The sequence below is a fragment of the Tiliqua scincoides genome, chromosome 5, assembly GCF_035046505.1.
Source record: "Tiliqua scincoides isolate rTilSci1 chromosome 5, rTilSci1.hap2, whole genome shotgun sequence".
NCBI lineage: Eukaryota > Metazoa > Chordata > Lepidosauria > Squamata > Scincidae > Tiliqua > Tiliqua scincoides.
The window spans coordinates 137986378-138014057 of record NC_089825.1 but is presented as its reverse complement, the minus strand read 5'-3'; the positions used below and the strand labels follow the sequence as shown (position 1 = coordinate 138014057).

The 27680-nt window shown below is 42.2% G+C and overlaps 1 protein-coding gene across 2 annotated transcripts in view; it reads left to right on the top strand.

The window, feature by feature from the left end:
- Window positions 1-27680, top strand: part of SLC12A6 (solute carrier family 12 member 6) — a 58307-nt gene that overhangs the window by 3003 nt on the left and 27624 nt on the right. The window lies entirely within an intron of this gene.

Sequence of the window (27680 nt, the reverse complement as noted above, 5' to 3'; positions counted from 1 at the left end):
GGTTTTTATAACAGGGCAGACGGTGTCTTCCCTCTAAGTTGTTAGTATTGCTGATCTATTTAGTTTTTCAGATCTTTCCTCTAATTTTTTTTTCCTCTTGTGCTAGAAAATGCTGAGCAAGTCTCATGGGAAATGACTTGGGAGAATCTTAGTTCCCTTAAACCTGTTGATTCCCTTGTCTAATGCATTTTTTAAAACATGGGGGGGGGGAGAAGCTTATTGAGGTCAGTCCAGGCTTTGCTCAATCACTGCTGACTCAAAGTCATATCTTCCTTTGTGGGGCTTATGAATGGCAGCACTGAACCAGCAACAGGCTTTTTAGATCCAGCCAAACTGTGATCTGTACAGTATGTGCTCTTATTAACTGCCTTCTTATAGTCTCTTCTCAAGTGCATGAATTTTCCTTTTTGTGTCAAAAGAAGAATGTAGAAATGTGTGTCTCTCTCTGTTTAGAAATGTGTCTCGGATAATCCACATATTCTGAGATAAACACATTCTGTCATACCATCAGTTGGCTATGGGATATCCCACAGGATGACCCCCAAAATGCTCAGGATGAGAATGAAGAAACAAAGGAATGGGTTACAAAGGGTGTAAATGGATATCCAGCAAGTACTAACAACTTGCTTATTTGTTTTGTGTTTCACCCTTCAGTGTGGTAGTTGTAGCATTTGGTGGCATTTGTGTTACATCACCAACGTAAATGCCAGTGGTATACTGTTAGTGTTAGAACAATGGTGAATACTTTAATACTTGTTGGTATGAAAGAAAAGTTCAGATTACCGAGAACACCTGGTTTTTTGCACCATGTCTTCATAAAGTCATTCTCATATCTTTCTTCTTCCCCATCTCCCAAGGAATGAATAAACAGGTTCTGTCTATATGTATAATTGATCTATCAAATACAATAATGACCAGAGGATGAAATATCTCATATTGCATTTGTTCTAACGTTGGTAGTGACCAAAGGAGCCTACCAACAAAACTTCCATTCTGGTAAATCAGAATTACTGGTGTACACTGCAAACATATCTTTGCACCCATAACCCCATTGCTAAAATAACCATATATTCACAGCCGTCGGTTGCCTGCCTGTATACAATGTTCTTTTACCATGTCGGCAGAATTGTAAAGCTGTGGTTTTAGTTGACCTCTAGACCAGCCATTTTCAACCACTGTGCCGTGGCACACTGGTGTGCTGCAAATGGTCCTCAGGTGTGCCGTGAGAGTGTGGGGGAAGGGTCATTTGTTAATAGGGCCAACAGGGATCTGAGCTCCCTACCAACAGCATGATGTGTCTTGTCAGTTGTCAAAAAACTGATGGTGTGCCATGACAATTTTAGTACCTTGTCAGTGTGTCATGAGACGAAAAAGGTTGAAAATCACTGCTCTAGACAAAGGGCATTCAGGAAGTTTGCTCTGCATGCTTTCATTGTGTGGTTCTGCTTGGTATTCCACATAATCAGTACAGTGGTTTACATTGATTATGATGGAAAATAAGTGAGGTGGCAGGATGCAACTGAATTTCAGTTTTGTTCAGTTCTGTTATGCCCAGTTCTCAGTACCAGAGCGCAAGCCGAATCCAGGCCCTGTGGCTGAAGATGCCGCAGATAATTGACACAGAGGAGGCAGGGTCCAGAATTGGGTTTGTTATCAGGACAAAAAGGCCTTCTTCAATTTTATAGTGGCAAGTAGGTAGGTCAATTGGTTAGTCTAGATTTTATGGCACAGCTGCACCTAGGCCATATCGCATGATATGTCAGATGACAGTTCAAGAAGCGTGGCAGGTCAAGCAGCCTGACCAGGAGACAGTCCAGAAGTACTGAAAGTAAACTGGTAACTTCTATCAGCAAGTAGGCAGGCCTTGGTATAGATAGCAAGCAGGGGAATGGGATTAGCTTTCTTGGATCACCTGACTTACAGAATCAGAAGGATTCTTGTGTTTATATTATGTCTTGAGCTACCTTAATTTTCTCTGTCAATCTAACAAGTGTTTGTGATATTAGAGGAGTACCATATTGGTATTGGGCTCTCTGAGCTCCTGCTTTGAGACATTCACTACCTAGCAAATTGTCTCCTATCAGGCTTGTTTCTTTCTCCCCCCCCCCCCACAGATATACTTCTGTGGTTTGTTTGTTTCTGTTTTAGTTTCTGTTCCCTAGTTATTTGTGCTGTTTAGTTCCGTTTCTTTCTCCTCCCTGATATACTTCCTCTCCACCACCCTACTAGTTTGTCCTATTCTTCCCTTGATGTCAGAAGGTGCAGTGTGAATCACAAAAAATAATCATTCTTGAAAACAGAGGCTAGACTCATTTCCATGAAATCTTACTATAGGTTTCAAGTCATGCAATTCAAATGGTAGTGGGGGTTTCTGCTCTTATTTAGGTTTCAAGGCACTACAGGTTGAGCCTCATTATTCAGGTGGGTTCCCTTCCAAGCACTCACTTGGGTGGCAAAAAAATGCACTATAGCAAATCAATTTAAAAAACAAAGTTTCTTTGCTCCAGTTATTTAAAAACAGCCTTGCTGACCTTTGTGGTGTAAGATAAGAGACATTAAGAAGACAATCCATCAATCAGTAGTCCTCCAAGTGCTTCACTCAGCCCCTCCCTTTACCAATGCAAAGGGATCACCAGGGGGAAGGGAGGGGTTGCCTGGAGAGAGAAGTATTGATGGATTGTCAGCCAGCTGCCCCCCCCTCTCTCATTAAGGAGGCTATTTTTAAAGGACTGTTCAGTTTTTTAAACTGATTTTAAAGGGGTGCATTTTTCCCCTTCTCCAGGGATCAGCACATTCCTTCTCATTTGCAGGGACCATTCGTGTTGAGTCAAATCCGTGTATAAAAATCCGTATATAAATAGGCTGGACCTGTACTTTAAAACCCTAATTTGTGCATGTGAGTATCCCTGTGTATTCAAATCTTTAGTAGATCTTCTGTCACAAATGATGCAGTTTTAATTCTAAGCTGGGCCTGCTGAACTTGTGACCCATGAAGCCAGAATTTACTAAGGCTTACCATATGCTTTATACCTACACTGTCCTCCCCTCCCCATGTGGCTTTTGACTCAGGATCTCAGTATTTGTCATGCAAAGTAATAAAAGGGCTTAGGGTCCAATCCTGAATGTTCAGCGTGGCCCTCTGCTGGCCCTGAGTGTTGCAAACATGCTATCTGTGCTGAGCCAGCACCAGCTGGAGGCCTGCTGCATGTCAACTGGAGCAAGGGATGAGCTCCGTGTAGCAGGGAGCTCCCGGGTGGGGAGGGGAGAACATAAGAAGAGCCCCACTGGATCAGGTCAAAGGCCATCTAGTCCAGCTTCTTGTATCTTTCAGAGGCCCACCAGATGCCTCAGGTAGCACACTGTATCCTGGTGCCCTTCCTTTGTATCCTAGTGCCCTCCTTTGCAAGGGGAGGAACTGGAGAGGGAGGGGTTGGGATCAGCACAACTCTGATCCACCAAATCCAGAACCCTTTGTCAGGCCTTCTGGCCTGACATGGGACCTCTCAACTCTGCACTGGCAAAATTGCTGGTGCAGACTTGAGTAGCCCCATTTCGGGGCTTGGACCTTCCCCCAAAGAGATGCCAGTGGCTGCCCAAAGCCTATAGGATGCAGCAGCAGCTATTTTGGTGCCACTGCTCCTCTGGGCACCAGGCAGCTCAGCATTGGGCTGCCTGTGAGTCCCTGACAGGTTACAGTATATAATTGGTGGGCCGTACTCAGCTTGGTGGTGTCCTAAGTTGTCCAGTATATAATTGGTGGGTCCTAAGTTGTGCAGATCTATTCTAAACACAATGAAATGGATTTAAGTTTTGTTGCTTGCTCATAGCAGTCCACTACAGTTTGTTTTGCAGAAACTCCTGTTGCCATGTACCATGTTGCTCTTCTTTCTCTGTTAAAAATTGCCATGGGTTGCATGGGAATTAACTTTAGGGCAGTGTTTTTCAAACTGTGGATTGGGACCCACTAGGTAGGTCATGAGTCAATTTCAGGTGGGTCCCCATTCATTTCAATATTTTATTTTTAATATATTAGACTTGATGCTACCATGGTATATGACTGCATTTGGGAAATGTTACAGACCTGTACTTTTAACAAGTTACTATGTTTATTCTTTTAACAATGATAGTCAATGGGACTTACTCCTGGGTAAGTGTGGGTAGAATTGCAGCCTAGGTTTGTTAAAAATGTTCCTGCTTAATGATGTCACTTCCAGTGGGTCCTGACAGATTCTGATTCTAAAAAGTGGGTCCCAGTGCTAAATGTGTGAGAACCACTGTTTTAGGGCAGTGTTGCTCAGATGTTTAGTGCTGGGACCCACGTTTTTAGAATGAGAATCTGTCAGGACCCACCAGAAGTGATGTAATGACCGGAAGTGACATCACCAAGCAGGAAAATTTTGAACAATCCTAGGCTGCAATCCTGCCCACACTTACCCAGGAGTAAGTTCCATTTACTATCATTGTTAAAAGCATACGCATAGTAGCCTGTTAAAAGTACAGAGCTGTAACATTTCCCCAGATGCAGGCACATACCATGGTAGCATCAAGTCTAATATATTAAAATAAAATATTGAAATGAATGGGTATGCACCTGAAATTGGCTTGTGACCCACAGTTTGAGAAACACTGCTTTAGGGGATTGGATGGGTGCTTTTCTGGTGCATTCCTGCTGCATTGTTTTATACTATCCATGAGCTGTGTTTCTAAGTGTCTCCAGATTTGTAAATAGTTTTTGACATCTCAAATTGAAAAAGTTGGCATTTCTACTCTGTGGCTTGCTCAGTTCTTTCCAAACTAAACTGTATGTTCTTGTGCTCCTCTTTCCCTCCCTTTAGACTGTTAATGTCTGAATATACTGTAGTTCTTCAGGGCAAGGAAGTATTTCTCATCTTCTACAGGTGCTACTGACTCTCCAATTTTTTTCTCATATTGGCTACTCCCCCCTTGCTTAAACCCTAGTTTACACCAATCATTTACACTTCCTACCCTGTCATCCTTCTTCTAGGTCATGTTGACATATGCCAACCCACTCTACAAATATAGGCTGTTTCACGATCACCATATCTCTCTCTAGTTACAATATTTTTCTAATGGTCCAATATGGCTGTCTGCATTTTTGTCATGTTTTTCTGATGGTTGAATGCATTGTCATTGGAGATCCAACCCCTCTGAGTTACCCAGTGGAGCTAGGAAGCCTGTCACCCTTCCCATCCCACCCATCTCCACATGCACAAATATCAGAGAAGATAGATTGTGCAGCCAGCCAGCCATTGCCTCAGGGACTCTGTGTCCCAGCTGCCTTGCCTGGTTTATCTCCTGAGAGATGCTGTCTGTTTTCAGTGGGAAACTGTGAAAAAGGTGCACACTGTTGGATGTTTCTGTCATGAACACAAACCTTAGTCTGTACTACTCCTTGTCTCTGTATGTCTCTGTGTACCTTCCCCATTATTCTATACAAGGACCATCCAGTGTTCTCCACTGTGCCTCTAGAGAGGAAGCACTTAATTCTTTCTCTTGTGAATATCTTAGAAAGCAGTGGAAAGGAATCGTTTTCCAGTAATAATTAAATGCAGCAGATAGGTACACATATCTTCAAAAGTGCTAGAAATTTTCTTAATTAAATATGTAGGTTAAAATTATTGGGATTCTGCTTAATCTCCTGGTTTATGTTAATTTCATGTTGTTTGTGATCAGATCACTACCACACAGATTTTCTGGACAATAGCATCTGGTCTGCTGAGCTTCCTCTGTTCTCTTGTTTATGTCAGATAAAAATCTGCTCTCTTCCCCCCCCCCCTTTGATCCTGTAACAAGCAGTTCTTTTGCTCTCCTTGCCTACGCCTGTTTCATTTTAAATGCTCAGCACAACCTGGGGGTGGGGGGAGAGTTTCTAACTCTTTGTTTCTCTGATGTGTAGTGCCACCCCCAATTTTACCATCATTTTTAATAATGTATTTAAAGCATTGGTATGTCACTATTCAGTTTACCAAATCTCCTAGGGAGGAGTATTCAGAGTCTCAGTATTTTACCTCATATAAAGGAAGTGAGGAAAATTCCCACTTTCTTCTGTGTGGATGGAAAGAAGTTCACAACACATTAAAGTCATGCACTTTTTGGGGGCAAAAAATCAAAACTTCACATATAGGCTAATGGGTTCTGAGCTGTCTGTGACAGATCAGGAGAGAGATCTTGGGGTGGTGGTGGACAGGTCGATGAAAGTGTCGACCCAATGTGCGGCGACAGTAAAGAAGGCCAATTCTATGCTTGGTATTATTAGAAAAGGAATTGAGAACAAAACAGCTAATATTATAATGCCGTTGTACAAATCTATGGTAAGGCCACACCTGGAGTATTGTGTCCAGTTCTGGTCACCACATCTCAAAAAGGACATAGTGGAAATGGAAAAGGTGCAAAAGAGAGCGACTGAGATGATTACGGGGCTGGGGCATCTTCCTTATGAGGAAAGGCTACGGCGTTTGGGCCTCTTCAGCCTAGAAAAGAGACACCTGAGGGGGGACATGATTGAGACATACAAAATTATGCATGGGAAGGATAAAGTGAATAGAGAGATGCTCTTTACACTCTCACATAACACCAGAACCAGGGGACATGCACTAAAATTGAGTGTTGGGAGGGTTAGGACAGACAAAAGAAAATATTTCTTTACTCAGCGTGTGGTTGGTCTGTGGAACTCCTTGCCATAGGATGTGGTGACGGCATCTGGACTGGATGCCTTTAAAAGGGGATTGGACAAGTTTCTGGAGGAAAAATCCATTATGGGTTACAAGCCATGATGTGTATGTGCAAGCTCCTGATTTTAGAAATGGGCTATGTCAGAATGCCAATGCAAGGGAGGGCACCAGGATGCAGGTCTCTTGTTATCTGGTGTGCTCCCTGGGGCATTTGGTGGGCCACTGTGAAATACAGGAAGCTGGACTAGATGGGCCTATGGCCTGATCCAGTGGGGCTGTTCTTATGTTCTTATAAGGATTAACTCATTTACCTTCAGTAACTTTGGTAATACAGTATATTCTTAGATTCATATATTCTTGGTTCATTGTGCCCTTCTGTTAGATACTTTGCAGCTCTTCTAGATGAATGGATAGCTCTTGTGGAATACAAATGTTGTGGTGTTAGGTAACCACACACTAGTTGTGACATAACATCACCTCCCCATATGTCATCAACAGCCATATGCCTTGACATTTCTGCAAAAGACCTGAAACCAAAATGGTGGAATTGGAAGAGACCCAATGAACTATGTAGTTATTAAAGCTCTCTCTGAGAACAGGCAGCATATCTTCTTTCCTCCCAATTATATAATCTTCATTTCTAAGTTAAATGCTTTATTATCCTATTACACAGGCCTACAAAACAAAGGGTCAGAAAAGTTTTTCCCAAACTTTATGGTGGTTTGATGTGAATTTGGGGTGCCGATTCCAAAAATGGCATCCGTTTTGCCCTATCACATTAGTTTTGGAGCTATAGTATAGCCTCATTAGTGAATGGTTCAAGCAGCTTCCTCATGAGGAAGTCATGGTGTAGGTTTCCTCATGAGGAAGCTGCCTGAACCATTCACTAAAGAGGCTATACTGTATCTCCAAAACTAGATGTGAAAGGTCAAAACGGATGCCATTTTTGGAGTCGGCACCCCAAATATACCCAGGAATTGGTGTAACGTTTAAGGAAGCAATATGTGTGTTGGCCTGTTGTCATATACTCCAGGGGTTTGGGGTGCTCAGAGTTCTTGGTCCTGGAACCCTAGAGCCCTCAAGGACCCTTGTTCAGTAGTACTGCCACCACCCTGTACGTGCCAGTGTCTCAGTCCAGGGACACGGAGACCCTCTAGGCTTAATTCTATCCCTTGCAGGCACTGAGCACTTTCTTTAATTAAAGCCTCAGTCCTCAAGTTACTAGTCCTCAGTGAGTATTTGGTAGCTTGCTGAACGGCTAGGCAGGCTTCTGAACCTTTGTCCCCAACAGACAATGAATAACTTAGTAAAAGGATTTTTACTTTATTAAATGCATAGAGTTACATAAAGTTACAAAAGGCAGCAAATGCTAGAGGCATAAAACTTCTAGGAAACATATCAGTATAAAAATAACAAAGCTAACTGGCTATCTCTAATACTCCATAACTCTCACCTGGGTCAGCTTTCTTTTGTAGATCTTTCAGCTCCAGGTTACCTAGGAGGCCACATGGCCCTGGTGGACCAGGCTCTCAACCTGCAGGATGTTGCACCCACAACCTTTTCCACCAAAAAGACACTGACACACCCCTTGGGCTTTGTTCTTATACTTCTCCGGCTAACAAGATGGAGGTGACTCTGTACTTATTTAAACTGTCCAATCAGAAACTCTTGGGGACAGAATCTTCCTGAAGTGGGCCTGGATGTTAGCCCCCTTAGTTCTCCCCTCCCCACTGGAGGTCCACAGCTGCATTCCATCCTTGATGGGTTCCTTTCTGTCTGCATAGGTGCTACATTATTACCTCCCATTGAGTTGTTAATTTTGTTGGCTGCTGTTACTCACATCCTTGCAGCTAGGAACTGCAAGCCACTTCTCTGTTACTGGTTTAGTTTGGTTCTGGCTGTACATGCTACTAGGCCTAAACTGTACATATTCACGACACCTGTGTTATACAATTTGCCTTCTCTTCATCTACTAGCTCTCTTTTGAACCGTTTTAAGTGTCAGCACTCTTCTTGAAACATGGTACTCACAAATGAGCACACCAATTGTCATCTTAACACTAATAAATCTGACTTTGTATCCATGGTCTGTGCCTTACTCAGAATTTTCTCCTTAGGGGTTAAGGCCAGATGCTGTCTCAGCTGGCTTTATTTCTCTATCCTAATAATTTTATCAGCATAACTGTCTGCAATGTCATCAGTACATCATTCTGAGACCAGGATAGAAAAATAAAATGAGTTAGAGGGTGAAATTTCCCCACCCAGCAGATGCTCAGGTCCCACATTTATAATTCTCCCTCTATTTCAATTTGGCGAACATTATTCCCAAAACTCCTCTTTCTAATAATCATGACCCACTACAGATTTTCCCAGTTTTGGAATGCATCCTGAACAGGGAATGCAGTGACAGGAGGATAGGAAAAAAGGCTTTAAAGAGAATCCATTATAAAAATCCATTTCCGAATGTCTTCCATCTTTGTTCGTCTATCCAATGCTGGGAATGTAGGCCTACTGCAATATGGTCTCAAAACATATAAGGTACTTTAACTGAAATCATTTCAGCAGTTAATCTCCTTGCAAGTGTGCCAGTTTTACATACGTGGTTTTCTGGTTCTGAAAATAATTGAATTGGGTGAAGTGCATTTATGCTGCCATGGGTTGCATTGGAGATTTGACAGCCTAAAATTTGCCACTTGTACTCTACTATATGTGCAATGCAGCAGTTGATGCAATTAAGTCAGGTCGGTCTGAGTGAATCACTCTGGACATCTCCTGCAAGAATCAAAGTTAAATTTTGTCTTAATGCTTCTGTGTTTATCCAAAAAGTGAGCATTTGGATGACACTGTGCATTCTGAGCATTATGTCCATTAACTCCAGGGAACTGAAATGCTGGAAGATCCATTGCTGTTCATTATGATTCCTGTGGGTCAGAATGCAGCCATGACAGCAGGGCGTGTTGCATCCCTGTGGTAGGGGTGCAGTCACGGAGGCCTTCTCAAGGTAAGGGAACATTTGTTCCCTTGTTTCGGGGCGACATTGCAGCTGCATCAGTTCTGGAAAATTGGATAGGATTGGACCCTTAGTAGGTAAGGCAACAATTTTTTTGTATATAAAAATGTGGAAGTATTGCTTTAACCATTCATAAATAGCAAGCTCACATTCTAGCATCATAACTGAAGATAACTATACCTGCAGTGCTGGAATAACTTGGGCTGGAGTTGGCAAAGCAGTTGGCATACAAGAGTCTGCATAGTGATGCAGTAGCTAGAGTGTTACATGTGGATGTGAGAAATTTCTGTTTGAAAATGAAACTCCTTGTTGTGGCCTTGGGAAGAAACTGCCTCTCATCCTAACATATCTCACAGGATTGTTGTGAGGACTGTTCCATATTCCTTGGAGGGAAGGCATTTTACAAATGTAACTAATAAACCAATGTAACTAATAAAATGATACCTTGAGGAGTTGCATGCCAGAGCAGATGGTTTTAGGGCTGGGCTCTAACTAGGGCAGTGCAGCTTGAGCAAGCATGCATTGCAGCTAGATGGGTGGTAGAGAAGCAGCTGTGCAAGTGTTGTCATGGTTCAGCATGCAGTAAGTGGAATAATTTTCCTCACTGGGCTTGCATGACAACCTAATTTCTTTGTCAAATGACTTCTATGCCACATACACAGCAGTAGCACTTGAATATATCTATTTTAAAAAGTGCCTTTCTTATGTGCAAATGTTCCTGTGGATAGGCCTGAGACAAAATGAATGGGTGGAGGGGAAAATGACAAAGGAAAGGTTTAAGCTCTCATCAATGATTAACTGTTTTGATGTTGTAGTTTCCATATAAATTCCAATGGATGATTTGAGCCACTGAATTATGTCTAAATTTATAATCAGTCTGTGCAGTCTTCTTGAAGGAACTGAGAATGTAATCAATATTTTCTTCGGCTTTTATGCGCAATCTGCGTTTTGCATCATTTGATGATTTTTCAATTCTGGCTTTTATCACATTTGTTCAAATAGCCTGCTCTTAGGCTGCTAATATTAATGATTCTGTTTCTTTCTTCAGAGTTCCAGATGTTAACCATAGCCAGGTTTTTTTCATTATCTATTTTGTCTTTGATCTTTTCTATATATTGGCCATGCAATGGCTTATTGTGCCAGCTTTTAGTTCTTATATTTATAGTGTTTTTCTTATACTCTTGTTTGGTTTGCTTAGCTTTTAATAGGTTCCTATTCTTTACCTCATCAAGTTGTTAATAATAATAATAATAACAACAACATTGTTATTGTTATTGTTATTGTTATTAACAACAGTATTTATATCCTGCTTTTAAAAAAAAGTTCACAAGTGGTTTACAGACAAAGTCAACCAAACAGCTCCCAGTCCCAAAAGGGCTTACACTCTAAAAAGATGCAGAGAAGCATCAGCAAACAGCTGCTAAAAAAGACCCTGTGCTCGGGTGAAGTTTTGTGATGCAATTTTGTCTAAACTTTTGCCTCTGTGACTTTTTTCTGAAGTTTTGTTTTTCAAGGTTGATATCTAAGACAAACTGCCCTAAGAAAGAGAAGCAGGGAGACAGGTAAAGAGGCCTGATTTGCCTGGACTGTCTCCTTTTCCTCCCCTAACTTCTCTGGGTCATCTAGCATCTGTGAAGAACCTGGATTGGATTTCTAGATGCCTCTGGTTTAAAGTGGAATATGAATGTAGCTATTCCATATTACCAGTTTTATGTACTGCAGTTTTACATTAGCAGTTTTACATTGTGAGAAGCTTTGGGGACTCCAGATGAAGAGGATGGAAATATACAAAATAAATATCTGTGGCTGCAGTGTTCCCTCTAGAGCTGCAATTCTTAAGCATTTCAGTCTCTTGAGTCCTGTATACTCTTAAAAGGGTCTGGGGGAGCCCTGCTGGATTACATGTAGAGTCTAGTGGAGCCCTGGTGCAGGCAGATGGTGGTCATTTATGGTGTGCTTGTGGAGCCCCAGGAGCTCTCTCTCTCAGCTGAGTTCTCAGTGAGAGCAGTCTAACACAGCAGTTGCTTCATCCAGCTGGAGGAAGAAGGTGTGTGGTGTCAGTGGGGTGGGGAAAGAAGGGAGGGTGCACATAATTGTCACAGGGGTTAATTATCTGGTCAAAATGAGTTGATGGACCTGATGTGGGCTATAGTTTGAGGACCCTTGCTCTAGCACAGCAGTGAAAAGAAACTAGACTTGCCTTTGTGAAGCTGCCCTCCCATCTCTACTTTGGGATCATGCTTAGCACATACAACCTGTGCTGACATGATTTGATGTCCATGATTTGGTACCCTCTGTACTGGCAATATGAATTTAAGACCACTTTGAAAGACTTTGCTCTCAGCTGAGGTGGATGGTGGAGAATGTGCATGTTGGTTAGCTGACAGCTTGCCTGAGCTATCTGAGCAAAAGGAAGCAGAACAGAAATTCTGGGGGAAGTTGACCAACTTTTCCACTTTGTTTCTCGCCCTCTCTCATACACATTTCAATTCGCTTTCGTCAACCTCTGTGAATAGCAGCTAAGGCTGAAGAACTGTGGAAGCCAATTGTTCTTTAGGTAAAGATTTAGGCAGATTTGTTTAATCAAAATAACAGGAAAATGTTTACTGGAAATAAAAATGGGAGCAAGTTAGAAACAGACACACAAGCAGTCAAATTCTATACTTGAGATCAGAAGCAATGGTAAGAATGAATAAAAAGACCCATTTCTGAGTAAAGCTTTCCTGACTGATACAGACTTACCAGTCGAATTGCATCTTGAGCAGCATCTACACTGAAGAGGGACATGCATCTGAGGAATTTATTCTGCCCTGGCTGGATAGCACCAACAGTCCTACTCACTCGGCTGGCACCTCATAAGAAAATAAGAACATAAGAACAGCCCCACTGGATCAGGCCATAGGCCCATCTAGTCCAGCTTCCTGTATCTCACAGCGGCCCACCAAATGCCCCAGGGAGCACACCAGATAACAAGAGACCTCATCCTGGTGCCCTCCCTTGCATCTGGCATTCTGACATAACCCATTTCTAAAATCAGGAGGTTGCGCATACACATCATGGCTTGTACCCCGTAATGGCTTTTTCCTCCAGAAACTTGTCCAATCCCCTTTTAAAGGCGTCTAGGGTAGACGCCATCACCACATCCTGTGGCAAGGAGTTCCACAGACCGACCACACGCTGAGTAAAGAAATATTTTCTTTTGTCTGTCCTAACCCCCCCAACACTCAATTTTAGTGGATGTCCCCTGGTTCTGGTATTATGTGAAAGTGTAAAGAGCATCTCCCTATCGACTCTGTCCATCCCCTGCATAATTTTGTATGTCTCAATCATGTCCCCCCTCAGGCGTCTCTTTTCTAGGCTGAAGAGGCCCAAACGCCATAGCCTTTCCTCATAAGGAAGATGCCCCAGCCCCGTAATCATCTTAGTCGCTCTCTTTTGCACCTTTTCCATTTCCACTATGACTTTTTTGAGATGCGGCGACCAGAACTGGACACAATACTCCAGGTGTGGCCTTACCATAGATTTGTACAACGGCATTATAATACTAGCCGTTTTGTTCTCAATACCCTTCCTAATGATCCCAAGCATAGAATTGGCCTTCTTCACTGCCGCCGCACATTGGGTCGACACTTTCATCGACCTGTCCACCACCACCCCAAGATCTCTCTCCTGATCTATCACAGACAGCTCAGAACCCATCAGCCTATATCTAAAGTTTTGATTTTTTGCCCCAATGTGCATGACTTTACACTTACTGACATTGAAGCGCATCTGCCATTTTGCTGCCCATTCTGCCAGTCTGGAGAGATCCTTCTGGAGCTCCTCACAATCACTTCTGATCTTCACCACTCGGAAAAGTTTGGTGTTGTCCGCAAACTTAGCCACTTCACTGCTCAACCCTGTCTCCAGGTCATTTATGAAGAGGTTGAAAAGCACCGGTCCCAGGACAGATCCTTGGGGCACACCGCTTTTCACCTCTCTCCATTGTGAAAATTGCCCATTGACACCCACTCTCTGCTTCCTGGCCTCCAACCAGTTCTCAATCCATGAGAGGACCTGTCCTCTAATTCCCTGACTGTGGAGTTTTTTCAGTAGCCTTTGGTGAGGGACCGTGTCAAACACCTTCTGAAAGTCCAGATATATAATGCCCATGGGTTCTCCCGCATCCACATGCCTATTGACCTTTTCAAAGAATTCTATAAGGTTCGTGAGGCAAGACTTACCCTTACAGAAGCCATGCTGACTCTCCCTCAGCAAGGCCTGTTCATCTATGTGTTTTGAGATCCTATCTTTGATGAGGCATTCCACCATCTTACCCGGTATGGATGTTAGGCTGACCGGCCTATAGTTTCCCGGGTCCCCCCTCTTTCCCTTTTTAAAAATAGGCATGACATTTGCTATCCTCCAATCTTCTGGCACCGTGGCCGATTTGAGGGACAAGTTGCATACCTTAGTCAAGAGATCTGCAACTTCATTCTTCAATTCCTTAATAACTCTTGGGTGGATGCCATCAGGGCCCAGTGACTTATTGATCTTTAATTTATCAATGAGGTCTGAAACATCTTCTCTTTTAACCTCTATCTGACTTAACTCCTCGGTCAGGAGGGGCTGTTCGGGCAGCGGTATCTGCCCGAGGTCTTCTGCCGTGAAGACAGATGCAAAGAACTCATTTAATTTCTCTGCCATCTCTAAGTCTCCTTTAATCTCCCCTTTCCCTCCCTCACCATCCAGAGGGCCAACCGCTTCTCTGGTGGGTTTCCTGCTTCTAACATATTTGAAGAAGCTTTTATTATTCCCCTTAATGTTGCTGGCCATGCGTTCCTCATAGTCTCGCTTGGCCTCCCGTATCACCTTCTTACATTTCTTTTGCCACAGTTTATGTTCCTTTTTATTCTCCTCATTAGGGCAAGACTTCCATTTACGGAAGGAAGCTTCCTTGCCCTTCATAGCCTCTCTAACTTGGCTGGTTAGCCATGCGGGCACTCTCCTGGATTTAGTGGAACCCTTCTTTCTTTGCGGTATACACCTCTGCTGGGCCTCTATTACTGTTGTTTTAAGCAGCCTCCATGCACTCTGGAGAGATTGGACTCTTTTTACCCTCCCTTTCAACCTCCTTCTAACCAGCCTCCTCATTTGAGGGAAGTCTGCCCGTCGGAAGTCAAGGGTTTTTGTTAGAGATTTGCCTGGTATTCTTCCCCCAACGTGCATGTCAAAACGGATAGCAGCATGATCACTGTTCCCCAATGGCTCAGTAACTTTTACATCTCTAACCAGGTCCCGCATACCGCACAATATTAAATCCAGAGTCACCTGTCCTCTGGTGGGCTCCGTGACTAGCTGCTCTAAGCCACAGTCATTTAGCACGTCAAGAAATCCGTGGAAAACCTCCCAACCGACTACTCAGATCTCTGGGAAGAGTGCCCCCAGAGATCTAATAAGCGTATTTAAAATTGACAGACCTACCCCTCCCCCAATATTCTGTGTAGACTTGGATCAATGACCATGTATGAGCTCAGCCATGGGTCCAGGGTTCTTTTTGGCCAGGGCTCTTTGCTGCTCAAAATAAGGTATTTTGACAACTGCAAAAGACATTTTAGGCATAACAAGCCTAAATATATGTGACAGCAACTCTTGACAGAATGGAGAAGGTAACAGACTGGTTTCTAGGTTAGCTAGCATTAGTGAACTTGGGATGGATATCATGGCTGGGAAGAGTTCCTGTTTACTGCAGTGGCACTACGAACTCTAGTTGCAGTCTTCCCAGTAAGACTTACCCCAATAATTATAGTCACTGACTTACTTGCCTGAGGAAAGTAAAAATCCTGCATCGATGAATAGTTTGTCAGACACTCAGAGTATGCCAAGCATGGTGTATGTACATGTGGGAGGTGAAGGTCAGTGGAGAGGTTGGAAAGTCATGAGAAAGGAGGAAGTGAACATTAATAAAATGACACTAATCTTTTTTTAAGTGTGTCATACGGTACTTGCATTGGGCTGTTGTATAGTTCACCTCTAGCAAGTGTTAAATGGACAGCTACTGAAAACTTGTTTATTTAAACAAGGCAAGGATGCCATCTTTCACCAGTGCTGTTTAATTTTATGCAGATATGCTGACTGCCTCTGCTGTCTCTGATATGAATATGTAAGGAGTGAAAGTAATAGAAAATGAGCATAAAATAAATCTGTACACTGGGGGGGGGGGAGAGAGAGATGATCAAAGGAAAAAAGGGTACTGCATATTGTAAGATTTAGAAATGTGTTTGGGATGATATAAGGTTAATCAGAGCTGTTAAGTGTTCACATAAATCAAATGATAAGCAAGATTTTTCAGGGAAATATGGAAAGATCTTGGTAATTAATACTTCTAGATAACATTGATTTACTGATAAATATGATGCGGCAAAAAATGAATTGAATTGTCCAAGTTAAAGCTGTCATGCATGGAAGTACCTGCTGTAATAAAATGAATATTTTTTGCCTAAAATTCTGTTTTTTTCCTAAATATTGAAACAAGTGGAGCTTGTTTAATCTGATGTAGTAAATATTTCATATGGAACAACAAACTGTTACAATTGAAACAAGTTTAATGCAGAAATTGTTAAGCATTAGTAAATATTACCATCTGCTCTATTACCTGCACTGTGTTTAACAAATGGTGGCAATCAAGGGACATTGCTGAGAAGGGGGAAAAATCCCAATAATGGAAATATAGAAAAGTTTGCCTCTTTTAAGAGAATGGGTTTTGGCAGGGAAAAAAGGCTCTGTCTTTGGTTTAACTACTAGCATATGCCTTAGTAAATACCTTTACTATCACAAATTTTATTGTAGTTGGATACATTAGTGGTTTTAGCTGCTTGGAAAGAGCTAGTATGACTAGATTTACAGCATGTGTATAGAATATTGATTAAAGACACTTTGCTCCAGGACTTGCAAATTAAGAATTTTATTATTAAGAGTACAAAGAACTATAAAGGAATTGGAATTTTGCTAGTTTTGAGCAAGTTCTAGTGAGGGAAGGCCCTGGAAGTTACAAGTTGTATGTAGCCATTATGCTGAACCAAAATATTTTAGATGCAAATACATCTCACAAAGAAGACTCATGAGAGAGAGCATTTGGGATATCAGAATTTATATGAATCAAATGTTATGTTATGTTAGAGAGAAATATGTATGTTAGCATGTTCACAAGCACAGTTGCCAAGAAGAGTTTAGATCCATTTTACCCAGAAGCCTTAGAGGAAGGACTACAAGCTGGGAGTCCTCAAGGGAAAGTCTGTTAGGAAGGAATCAAGGATACTTCCTAATTGCTCTTTTATAAGAACAAAAATTAAATGAGAAGTATAATAAGTAAAGGAAATGGGTAAATAAGAAATAAAAGAATAAATTAGGAAATGTTAGGAAATAAATAGGGAATATCAAATGAACTCTGTGTCACCCTTCAGAGTCAGAGCTAGCCTAACACAGAGAGGTCCCAGATAGATAAACAGAGGTAGTTAATTGCTTAAGCAATAAACCAATTTGACACAATCAAGATAACAGCAATTTGTTGTCAAGCTAACTAGTAAAATTTATAGATTCAAGCTGAAGCTTCAAAGAATCCCCTTGACAGATTTATGACATCTGAGTTCAAACTGCTTGCTGCTGGAATCCCCCCCCCCCTCAAACCTATGGGCTGCCTTTAAACAGAGGAAAAGCAGTTTCAAAGCTGCTTTCAGAACAAAGGGGAAAATAAGATTTTAGAAGAATTTTAAGGGAAGTTTAATGTGAGAATTAGATATCAATGAGAGATTAACAAATATATGGATTTAAAGAGAGGCTTAGCAGTGCTTAAACAGGTCATTCTATAGACTGAGACAAGCAGAAAAGTAGCTAGACAGATTCTGCTACTGAACCAATAAAACTTAATGCCTCAGGTCATAAAGTCATTATCTGGGAGCTGACAGCCCTCACAGGCAAGAGAGAAGCAATTTGGATTTCTAAATTGTATTCATTCAGGGCTTAAAATAAAGTTTCTTTTAACCAAACAACACAGAAGCTGCACAGCTTCAGGAATTGGAGAGCAAAAGCTTCTAACCATAGGAGCCCATGTTCCCTAATGTCTTAGTTTAACAAAAGCCAGCAGCACTGTAACTTCATTACCAGATCTAGATATTTCAATTAAAACTTCTAATTGAGAAATAAGAATAGCACCAAAAGCACAATGCAATATGTTTGCATGCATTCTTTAATCAATAATAAGAAAAGACTTGGGTCTGCCTTAAAGTGAAGCTTGAAAAATAAAGGCAACACAGCTAATGTGGAATGTGGAATCCTTATCTAAGCAGGAGTATTTCAAACTTGACAACTAACTAAAATGCCCAGACTTTCCTAGGCGCCAGAATAGATAGTGAATTTAAGAATATTTCTAATAATAAGGAAGAATAATTAATCTTGGTAGGCACAGACTCATTAACAGGGAGTCTGTTCAAACTCAAAGTTGACAGAACAGATATGAAACTAGTGAAGACTACACATATCAAAAGTTGGCAGAATCTGATAAGGAAGCCTCAGGAATGAGGGAGGAAGGCCTCCAGCTAGAGATTTCTCTTGAAAATGCTACTTATATCAGAGAAGAGAGAGATTTTATAGAAATCAGAGATTTCTATATAACTTCTTGTAGGAAAAAGTTACAAAATAATTAAAATTAGATTAGAAGAGAAGATAAAAAGGTGGTTAAAATAAGTATAAACACGGATTTAAATAAATGGATTATTACAAGATTAGTGTAATTGGGAAAATTAGGATAGAGGCACACTGCCCCCTTTTGAAATAGTATTGACATTACAGAAAGGGGAGGAGTTCTCCAAAATGGCGAATACAGTAACCGGAGATATTTAATGTATGCTCCAGATATGGCAATAGCCAATGGAAAAATCCCCATATCCAACATCATAGGCTCTAACAAATATGATTGGAGTTTTCTTGAGACAAAGAACCTACAGGTATAAATGGTCACACCCAGAAGGGAATGTTGCTTTTTCTCTGGGACACTGAGAGACCACAGCTCTCTGTGTTCCCCATTTTGAACCACCGAGAGAAGCCCATTGCTGGCAATGAATAAAGACTTGGAAATCACCACAATTTCAGTCTGCTGAGTTTGTTTTGAACCCTAAAGACACCGTGCAACACTAGTATGAGTGAAAATATATCAGACTCTTCAGAGTCTGTTGGATTTTTCTGTTTATGTAGATACAGAAGTCAAGGGAAGAGAAACTTGTAGGTCACCATCCCTGCTGTATTGTGGATATGTATTTGTATGGCAGCAACCTACAATTTCAACAAATGGTGGCAATCAAGGGACTTGTTTATAAAACAGAAAATAGGAAGCGTAACTGGATGACTAAAAAAAAATAATTTCAGATCGTTTCTTTGAAACCCAGTATTTTAATTTTAGTTGGTTGTGTGCTTTGAGATTAATGATATGATGCTTGGGAGTGGCTCACTGTGTTTAGTATGGTGATTCTGACCTGTGTTTCCTTGAGCTCTTCTCCCCCCCCCCCCCGTTAAGAAACCAATGCAGTGGAGTGGTCAGATTTACTGAGACACATATTGTTTATTTTCCCTCAGCATGTGCCATGCTGACCTCAGTCTCTTTTCTTTCCACTCTAGGGCATTAGCTTAGAGACCCATGCTTAATAGAGCTGGGGCAAAGACCAATGGCAGAAAAACTGGAACAGTCAGGACTGAAATAGTAGATGTTGATGCAGGCAGATTACAACTGAAGGGTATTCATAGTCATTTCTAAGTGATGGGTCTGAAGATGCCAGTGGGTCACAGGAATCTTATGAGTTCTGATTAATAGCAACCCTTCTGTGGAGGTATGATTTGGGTGCCAGTGCCCTCTAAGAATGCTGCAGCATTGACTCTGTACCTTCCAGCATTTATGGGGTAACATTTTCTCTGACTCTACTCAGACCTCTGTGTTGTCTGCAACTAGCACTTACTTTTGCAAACAATGCGAATTCATAGGACTCAAAGTTACCTGGGATCTCTGAAATCTGAACTGTGAGCCAATGTGGTGTAATCTGACTGTGGAGTCCCACATACAAATTGCCATTGAGTCATAAAGCTCACTGGTTAAACTTGGGTCAGTCTCTCTATTAGCATAATTTCATAAAGTTGTTGAGAAGATGAAAGCAAGGAGGGATGGAACCATGCACATGGCCCTGAGCTCCTTGGAATAAGGGTGGTATAAAAATGTAATAAATAAAATAAATATTATAACGTGAGAGTAAGGGAAGGGTATCCTTGGAGTCACCCTAGATTCCAGCAGGGAATGAAGAGGGGCTAACCTGAGTAAATGCATAATAACAACTGAGTCAGTTTCTATGTTAATATCAACTATGGGAATTAATTTTGAAGTCCTTCACTAGCAGTCCTTGACTCAAGCAGGATCTCTCAACTACTTGCTCATGGTCCCAGGCTGAATCTCATTTACCTCTGTCACCTCCCTCACAGTTGTTGCTAGTTGGGGAAAAAGTACTTTATCATATGCACTGTTTATTCTAATAATCAGTACTTTATTTTTAAGTAACAAAGAAAACCTTTAAAGATATAAATTGTCTAGTACTGTAGTAGCATAAGGCCTGCTTACGAAACCATTCTGACACTTTACTCAGTGTGATCCTTATGACAAATTCATCACACGCCTAACAGTTAAGTTTGGATGTTCCCCTCTGAAAATTGCTTTGGACCATTCACATTTTTTTCCATGTGGCCCCCTAGAAGTATGGTGTGGCTCCTGGGGGATGGGGTCATATGGTCCACATTAAGAACCATTGCTCTAAAGTATGCTAATTCTGTTCTCCACATTGGTCTCTCCTTTGTGGAGAAAGCTTTGGCATGTAAGGGAGCTACATACTGTATAGTACTCTTGTGACTGGTAATAGTACAGGGCTCGCAGTGCTTGTCTGGTTCCAGCAGGACTTGGCAGTGAATGCGGGAGTTGCCCTCCTCAGGCTGGTGATTCTGGTATTAATTAATCATATATTTTTGACGTTCCACCATGGAATTCCAGCAGTGAAAAGGAATTCTAGGACCAAGCCCAGATCCAAATTAAATTCTGTCCACAGTGTGTTGTGCATCCTACCCCAAGTTCTCAGTGCATGTTTTGCAAACTCATTGCTAAGAGTTGGTTATGGGTCTTGTTAGAATTCTCTGTGGTATTCCAGTAATGTAAGCTCCGTGGCAAAATGGGGGAGGGGGGATGTCTTTCTGAAACACCATTCCAGGCTGTTTTTTTCCCCCTTTTCTTATCATTCTATCTCCTTTCCCCCTTCCCTTGGTTAGCAAGATGCAGTGTACTATTTGGACCACTGGGGGCAGCACAAATTAAATCTGAACTTTTATATTGACATTTAAATGGTATTAAACAAGATGTTTTTGTTCTGCTTCATTATTATTTATAGCTTTGTTATGATGTATTAGGCTTTAAATACTGGCAGTTCAACAAGCACTCCCAAGACTCTTTGAACTGGCAGTAGTCAACAGGTGCTTCAAGCATTTTGCAGTTCTTTTAGCGCTGTCATTGGTCAGCAGCTGCACAAGAGCAGAGAGTGGTCATAGATTTGAAAAAAAAGATTGTGCTCTGTTTTACCCCTGTGGGATGGCATTCCTCCAGAACAGACTTTTGCTGGAGTTTCAGTGTGCTTGGCTAGAAGTATCCTAATTGCCCAAAGTGGCGGAGATGCTTGCAGCCTTGTAGATCTCAGCATGTGCAGCATATGTGCTTGACTGAGTTTTTGCTTGCTGGCATTAGGTTTCTAGTTCAGCTTCCTTTAAGTTGATTATGGGCTTGGTCCTAATCTCTGCATTTTATGATTATAAATAACCTGGGTGGGATTGCTAGAAGTAGAACTAGAGCAACTGGAGGTTTCTAGATTTGGCTCTCTGCCTGTACTCCTCTAACCAAGTAGACTGTTTGCGCCTTTTACCAAAATGGTATTGCTAAAAGCTTTACAAAGATGTAGAAGTTGTGCCATCTCTATCCAAGAGATTTGGAATCCGTGGTAGGTGTAAGCAAGTAGATGCACAAGCTACACAGCTGATCAAGGAGCAGTTGTATGAATTTAGTGAAAATCCTTAGCTACAGATGTGGGTCTTCAGAAAGGACTTTACTAGAGATAAAAGTGATCTATTGAAAGAGACCATTTCAGGCACAGTCCTACATGCATTCCCTTAGCACACTTCTTTCTCTCCCCTATTGTCCCTTCCCCTCTCTTGCCAGAGTCAGGTCAAACCCCAGAGTCCCAACTCTTAGCTGCCTTTTCTTTTCTCACCATCTGAATCTTGTTTGTCAATACATGGTGACTGAACATGGAAATGCTGATTCCTATTCTCCCTGTCCAATGAAGTTCTCCTCTGTTCAACATTTCTCCTCTGAGAGCAAGGAATAAAACCGAGTTGGCCCTACTCTGACTCCAGCTATTGTTTTTAACCATATAATATTCTTTTAAAGCATCTGGGAAGATTTCAAAACATTTTGTGCCCCTCTGCTGTCAGTTGTCTGTATGCACTAACAGTTGAATTCTTCTTCCTAGTCTTTGTGCAGTCACACATCATAGAGATTTGCACGTGTTCAGAGCTAACCTCTGAAGCTTCAAGGATTCTGTGGGCTGTTCTGCCGCTGCTCTTTAGTGGAGGAAACTGTGTGAACACAATGTGCCTTGAGGATAGGAAGAATAGCTGATCCAGCAGCTTCTTTTCAACCGCTGCTGAAGCAGAATTGTGAAAAATGCTTTTTTTTTTGTCTTTTGTCCCTCAGAGAAAAATTAAGAAAAATAAAAAAATAAGGAAAATTAAGAGTTTTACTCAATTTTCATCTTTATTATATTCCTTGTTAGTATTTTTCAACCCCCCCCCCCATAGTACTTTAGGTTAATTAAACCTGCCTTGACATATGATAGCAGTGTCACCTTTAAAAAGTGCCATTGCTGTGGCTCAGACCTTCTCTCTGTTGACAAACATGACACTTGTTTCTTCTGTTTGGGAGAGTGTCATGTTTTGGACCCCTGCATGCACCTTTCCATCTTCCAATCCTTCCACCTTCTGTAGAATTTACAGACTTTCCACCTAGAATGTGTTCCCAGTCTCCCAGACTCTACTAGATGAAATATACTGGCTCCAAAGTTACAGATAGCTGAGTTGGAACTTTCACACAGGCTCAGCCCATCCTTTGGTGGCACTTTCACGCAGGTGCAATAGCAAGACCAGCAAGAACAAGACGCTTCAGTGTACTTTTTGACAGGTACTGGCCCCTGGAACCTAGCCTGTACTTAGTAGGGGACAGTGTAGACACACTTCTTAGGAAGGGAGCCAATACCTCACAGTCAGTATCATTGAGAGTTGTACTTGAGCTCCTTCATGGAACCATAAAGAGATGGTGGATTGAACATTTCATAGGTATCTTGCTGGACTCTATGCATTAACATGCCTGTCTCTCAGACCTGAGGGGGTCAGACCATAATGTTGTATTGTTATGAAATTCCAACCTGCACTTCTGTTTCAATGACTTTTAGGTCACATGGCATTGACCAAGAGTAGTAGTCTCATCTGCACATTTGCCCATGAAGTCTCTACAGAGATGGTTCCTGCGTGCCTCAAGTACATTGTCAGCTCAATCTACTAATCATTCCTGGCCAAATGATTCCTTCAGTGATGGACTCTCTCAACCAATTTGTTCAAGGGTATGTCCTTCCATCACAATAGATCATTCAGAACAATAACCACTGATTGATTATATGGGAATGGTAAGTTTACTATACCTCCCTTGAAATAAGTAGAGTAGGCGACAAAGTGATTGTCCACAAAGTCACATAACACCAGAACCAGGGGACATCCACTAAAATTGAGTGTTGGGAGAGTTAGAACAGACAAGAGAAAATATTTCTTTACTCACCGTGTGTTTGGTCTGTGGAACTCCTTGCCACAGGATGTGGTGACAGCATCTGGCCTGGACGCCTTTAAAAGGGGATTGGACAAGTTTCTGGAGGAAAAATCCATTATGGGCTACAAGCCATGATGTGTATGCGCAACCTCCTGATTTTAGAAATGGGCTATGTCAGAATGCCAGATGCAAGGGAGGGCACCAGGATGAGGTCTCGTTATCTGGTGTGCTCCCTGGGGCATTTGGTGGGCCGCTGTGAGATACAGGAAGCTGGACTAGATGGGCCTATGGCCTGATCCGGTGGGGCTGTTCTTATGTTCTTAAAGTAAGCCTTGATATGAAGTTCTTCCAATTCTGCCAGGGAAGACTCCATCCCTGAGGTTAACCTGCAGTGAATCTGCATGCCACCAATCAGATTACCAAGTGTCACAGGTTCTGCAACCAAGCAGACATAATCTCTGTTCCAAAGGGATATGTTCCCTAGCCCCTGATAAGGGGTCCTCTTCTACATATCTTCCCTCCCTTCCCACTAATCACTAAGGTCATCAACAGGATTCACAGGCTCAGCATTGACTGCATCCCAGTAACACTATGGTGGCCAAGGCAGATTCAGTTGTGCCTGTACTCAGAGTGGCAAGGGAAAATATCTTACCAGCTTTCCTGCCTCAAATCTGCTACTGCACGACAACCTTCAAATGCTGAAGCTGACAACATGGAGGATTATTACTGAGTGGAAGGCAGACTTATTCAGCAAAGTGGAAGTGCCTGTGCAGGATCTCACAACTTTCAACTAAGGGATGCCTCTATCCTGGATATCCTATAGTATGGTATCTACCTTTTATCTGAGGGTTTGGCTAACACTTACATGAGACTTCCTTTTTCTGTTAGTTTTGCCTTCTGTCTGGCAGTAGACAGCAGTGGGTCCCTCTTTTCTTGCACCCACAGATCCGAAAGGTTCTTCAAGGGTGTATCTAATTTGTACCTGGCTATGAAACCTCCAGTTACATCATGGTGTGCTTTTTGTCTCAGCTTCTGGGTAAACCATGTGAACATATGCTACCATAAATCTATGCCTACTTGCATTCAACACAATGTTTCTGATAACCCATTACTTTGGCATGTAGGGCCAGTGAGTGAATGGTGTGCTCTGCGCTCTGACTGTCCATTCATCGGTTTTCATCCAGATAAACTGGTGTTGAGACCAGACATTGCCTTTTGCCCAGGGAGTTCCAATGTTCCACATCAAGGAAGACTTAATATTGCTAGTGTTATTTTAAAACTTGGCTTCAAAGGGAGAAAGAGCTCTGAACATTTTATATATTAATCAATACCTGTTTTTCTGTGTTAATAGAACTGCATCATTCTGGGTAGACAACAGGCTGGTTATCTGTTACCAGGGGCCACACAAGGGCAAAAATATTTCTGTCCGGCATCTGGCTTGCTGGATGATGACGGATCAATCCTATGCATTCTTATTGGGGGGTAAATCCCATTTAACTTACATATGAGTAGACAGGATTGCACTGGAAAATTATTTCCCTGGCTTATCAGTTGACTAAGAGCCACAAGCCTCCTTTTTAAGAGCACAGTCCACTAGACTGTCTTCATCCTCTGCTGCAAGCCTGAGTCCTGCTCCCAGAGCTTCACAGAACAGCAGTGTGGACTACATCAGGTCTTGACATATTTTTTTAATTTGGATTTTAGGAACCAGAAATCACAAAGCAAACCTACAGGAAAGTATGGTCTTTTAATGTTGCTGTTAAGAACAAGCATGCTCATTACACAATCTATTCCTTGGGTACCATAAACAAATTATTATAAATCATAGGTGATGATGATGATGATTAGGAGGTGCAGTAAAACTAATCCTTGTAAAATACTAAATACAGGAAGGTTGCACCAATGCAAGTTCCAGCTTGAATATATAGTTTAAAACTGCCTCTACCACGAAGAAATGTTTTATAGAAAACAGTACATTGACTCAAGGCCAGATTATTTAGTATAAGCCCTTTTGGGAGAAGTTGCTGCCCAGCCTCTTGGCTTTCCTTCACTGTTTCCTTCCCTGCCTCCTACCGGGGCCTCAGAATCAAGTTGGGGAGAAGGTTGGTCTTGCCCAGTCACCGACCATCCACTGGGGCTGTGTCCACTTTAGCTTGGAGGGACTTTCCTCAGTGGCTGAACTTGCATATACAGTCTACCTGACCTCATCACAGGCATCCCTTTTGCCCCTTCCTAGGGCCTCATGAGGCCCCTTAAGCTTCCCCACCCAGGCCATATCCTCCCACTTCTGCCCACCATGGACTATCTCTCAGAGGCCGCACAACCCTGGTTACCAAGGAATTTATAGCTGGGATTGCCTGCCATAGGTGGAAGTAAGTCCAAGCTTGGACACCTAGGAAATAACTTCCTTCTCTAAATCTTGTCACACCATCTGAGAAAGCGATCCAAATGTTCACATGTAAAGGAGTATGCTTAAAAAAACAATCTTTCATTAAGATCCACGTGCGCATGCCCATCCCACTCCAATCCTTATACAACACCCACTCTAAACTTCAGCCCACAATTAGTTACTATACTAATGTACATTAGTATACATTAGTTATTCTACTAATGGTCTCCCTCAACAAGGAGTGGGATGAATAAATTGACATATATAAAGGAGTGGGAGGCTCTTCTCTGATTAGTTCTGCTTGTCTTCATTGTGCAAGAGAGAGCTCTCGTGGTTCCCCTGGGGTGGCGACAGAAGCGTTGAGTTGGTTGGTAGATTCTGCTTCAATAAGTTCCACAGTGTGTGAGGAAGAGCTGAGAGAGGCAAAGCTGTGTTGAAGCAGTTGGGACTTCTGGTGTTTCTGTTTGCAGAACTTAAGATAAGCACAAACTATAATCCTCACACACCTGCATGCTTGGCGAGGTGGGCTGGCCTGCTGTCTATCACACACCTTCCCTGCTTTGCAGTGGGGTTGAACTTTGGCAAATTCTGCACATCAAGGAAACTGCAGTGGGTAGGATTGACTGGGCTTCCTTATTTCAAGTTATGGGGGGAGGGGTGTGGAAGAGAGCGAGAGTGAGCACAGGTAGCAGTAAGCCATCTGTGCAGCACTTGGAAGTGTGAAGGACCCTTACTGGAATGACCTCTGATGATCACTGGAAGATGTGGTTCCAGCAGAGCACAGAACTAATGTGTACTTGCTCAGTGCATCCTTCTTGTTTATCTGGCATGCAGCCTGGAGTGCCAAAGAAGATGGGCAGCAAAAAGTCTCAGATGCTCTCTGAACCTGGGTGGAGTAAGCTACTTCCTGTGACAGGAAGTGAGGGACGGTCCTGAAGCTCACCTTTGGCCATGAATATTTTCAATATTACTCTCTGCCTAACCTTCCCTGTGAGTAGTTGCTATTATGCCCTGGAAGACTTGGCTCCAGAATGTCTTTCTTTCAAACTCCCATGAATGGTAGACACCACAATGTAATTTCCATTTGTCATGGCCACCTGTCTACTACACCATTGACCTTTGTTAAGCTTATGTCCTGGATGCAAGTTGCAAACATGATGCCTCATTTGGGCACAGTGTTCCTCAGGACATCTTCTCTTGATTGACCTGTACTCACTTCTAGGTAAGGGAGAAGTTAGCTACTCTTTGCTACGTGTGACTGCACAAAGACCACTAAGAAGGACAGGTTTCTAATCTGTAACTATAGTTATTTGAGTGGTCTTCTTTGCAAACATGTGACCCACCCAACCATCCCTTCAGTAGGTCTGCTTTTAAATATAGTACTGGATCTCTCTTCAGATGCTACAGTATGAACTTAGAGGGTGGTCCTTAATACTCCATTCTTCAGTTTCTTTCTTTCCAACCTCAAGGCATATGGTATGTATGGGGTGTCCCCACTTGAGAGCAAGAGCAGAGCATTTAACATTGAAAGCTGCTTCGGTTCACTTTGCACATGTGCAGATCACCACTGTGTGTGTCTGCACAAGTGTCTGCTCAAAAAACAATAGTTACAGGTAACTAATCTGTCTTTTCAGCTTTGGGAAAAGGCACGGTGCCCAGATTGGGG